Raw genomic sequence first — 3,257 nt, 5'->3', positions numbered from 1 at the left:
TCCCTACTCTGCACTCACAGAGTGTAATCAGCCATGAGAGCAGCGAGACGACAGGAAAACATGAGCTGGATTAACACCTGCTAATAAGGATGCTCATTCTCTGAGCTCCTGGTTAAACGGGATACTGTAAGGGAAGGCATGAAGAAACTATTTGTTAAAAAAACAAATGTATACTGTAGAACTGGTAAGAAAGAACCAAGATTAAAATTGAATGTCATCAAAGGTATAGTTTGATCCCATTAAAGTTGGTCATACTATGAGTACAGTAGGGGTCACTAGTCCCCCTAAACGAATATAATTATTATAAGGCGAGGCTTACTTTCTTTTGAAACAATAAACAAAAATCAATAATTTTTTCTCTGTCTTTTAGTTATGGGCTTTTACCAAATAAAAGGGATGTCTATTTATCTCTGTTTAAAACACAGTTAATTTTAATTATACTTCTCTTTTTGTGGACAAGAGCAATGTTAAAACCGCCCTGAGAACATAGGACCCTGGAAACATGGGACCATGAGAACGTAGGTTCCCAGTCATATAGAACACAGAACCCTCAGAACATAGGATGTTGAGAAAATAGAATGCTTGGAACATAGAACGCTAGGAACATAGTACCCTGAGAACACAGGACCCTGACAACATTATGAGAACATAGAATCCTGAGAACATAGGACCATAGAAATATAGGAACCTGGGAACCTAGCATCCTGAGAACATAGTACCATGAGAAGATAGGACCCTGAGAAGATCATGGTAACATGAGACCCTGGGAACATAGGACCCTAGGAACATAGGATCATGAGAACATAGGACCCTAAGAACATAGGACCCTGAAAGGATCAGGGGAACACAGGACCCTAGGAATATAGCACCTTGAGAACATAGTAACATGAGAACATAGGATCCTGAGAAGATCATGGTAACTTAAGACCCTGGGAGATAGGACCATTATAACATAAGACCCTGAGAAGATGCTTGGTAACATAAGACCCTGGGATCAAAGGACCCTGGGAACATAGGACCATGGAAACATAGGAACGTAGTAAAATAGAACGCTGAGAACATAGAACCCTGACAACATAGAAACCTGGGAACATAGTAACATGAGAACTTAGGACCCTGAGAAGATCATGGTAACGTAAGACCCTGGGAGATAGGATCATGAGAACATAGGACCCTGAGAAGATGCTTGGTAACATAAGACCCCGGGAACACAGGACCCTGGGAACATAGGACCGTGGAAACATAGGAACCTGGAAACATAGAACCCTGAGAACATAGAACCCTGAGAACATAGGACGCTGAGAACATAGGACAGGGAGGAGCTGGCTGGTACATTTCGATGGAGCACTTTACCTGATAAATGCATACTGAGATGGCCGCATGGCTCATGTGCCTATAGCAGCCAGTGCTGAAGCTTGGTTGCTAGTTTCCAGAAAACAAGGGGAGCCCAGCCCCCCTAGTGTGTGGATGTAGGCTGCTGCCACCGTGCTCTTGTTGTTGACAATGATGGGATGACCTCTTAGTCTAGGCAGGACATGGTGAAGGGCTAGTTGCCAAGACCACCACCATGGTCTTTTGGGACTCCTGTGGGCAAAAGGCCAAAAGGACTTTTGGACAGATTTCATGTTGGTCGAGGATTAGCATCCAGGGTAGATCCACATTGAAGTGGCGTTGTCATTCTGACAAATCACCCAATTGCTGACATGACTGAGGATCCTGAGTCTTTTCTGCCTGCGAGTGCAATGTCTACAATCATACAGTGGTTCAAGGTCCGGAGAGCCAGTGAAATGCCGAAAGGCAGAACCTAAGAATTGAACACCCGGCCCTCAAAGCCAAACCTGGATGGTGGAAAACCGATCACCTGCTGTGATGTGCCTGAGCGGCTTTGAATATCTTTAAGCGGGGACCTGATGACTCTTGGTCCTATCACCCCCTTGCAACCCCCTGTAAACCATTCCTGACCTATAAACACACATTCTGAATTTACCTAATAAATCACTGTATTTTCACTGAAAACATAAAAAATGTCCAACAAAAGCATACTGATGTAATTGTACATCTGTAGTACACTGACCTGTGTTTGCACATATGCAAAAACTAATATTAATAATATTCTACACTCCTTTAACTGAAGGCATAAATCCACCACACGTCCTTATGTGAACCAATCAGCCTCTAGCATTGTGTTAACCTGTGCGGTCCAGTGAATCCAGGCCAGGTTTTAGTCGCTGGCTCATTAGTGTCTTCAGCAGCTTTAGTAGCTCCTTTGTAGTATGGCGCTTAGCAGTCAGACATCCATCACTTAGCCTGTTAGAGACTTGTTACCTTCCTTTACCCCTCCCTCCCCAAACACCAGCTGTGCCTGACACCCTACGGCCTACCAGACAGATTTGCACCCATGAACTTTGTGTCACCTTCAGTAGCTGACACATGATGAGGATATTGTGCATTTAGATGTTGTTGTGTGAATGATGTCAAGACTTAAACTGGGGGCTGGTATTTAGCCTATAAACATAACCACAAGGGTCTGTGTTGGTGTGTTGTTTCAGGTACCGGTGAGAAGATGAACTACAATCAAACACAAAGTTTGTGTAATATAATAGAGCTGTTACCAGAAACGAAAACAATGCACAGCAGTTTAGAGTTGTATGATTTGGGATTTTATACTTCTGGAAAGTTATCAAAATCATTGTTTACTCGTTTTTACTATACGATACAAAATAGTTTATTAATCCCCCATGGGGGAAATGTAGTGCCCTTAGACATGTAGGACAGTGGAGGCAATCAGAGAGAACATTCACAACTCAAGGCACTACAAAATTATTTAAACCTTTAATTGACCAGTGGGAAATTACAATTTTACACTCTGTTGTTAGAACACACTACACACAGCATGAGATACACACATGCTCAGGTCTTATACATGTAAAAGTTGAATTATGTCAGAGTGGGAGGGGGGGCTGTGAGTGCTGGACAGGCGCCCTACAGTTTAACAAATAGTGTAAACCTCGATGCGACTGCATGTGACATCAGCACATTTGTGGACACAGGCATTACCCCAATCTGTCGGTCGTCAGCGTCAGATCATCATTGTGATCAGAATGTAAACATATCAAACACTTCATGTTGTCCATTCTGCTGAAATGTTGTGCAACAATGTGTGCCTTTTTCTGAATGAAGTTATGGTGCAAATGTCTTCATTTATGTAAGGGAAATGATATCAGGCTTTTTGGGGTGTGTTGCACTGGCCAGTCCCC

This window comes from Etheostoma cragini, chromosome 16 (genome assembly GCF_013103735.1).
Source record: "Etheostoma cragini isolate CJK2018 chromosome 16, CSU_Ecrag_1.0, whole genome shotgun sequence".
Taxonomy (NCBI): Eukaryota; Metazoa; Chordata; class Actinopteri; order Perciformes; family Percidae; genus Etheostoma; species Etheostoma cragini.
The sequence above is the reverse complement of the archived record's forward strand: the minus strand, read 5'-3'. Positions refer to the sequence as shown.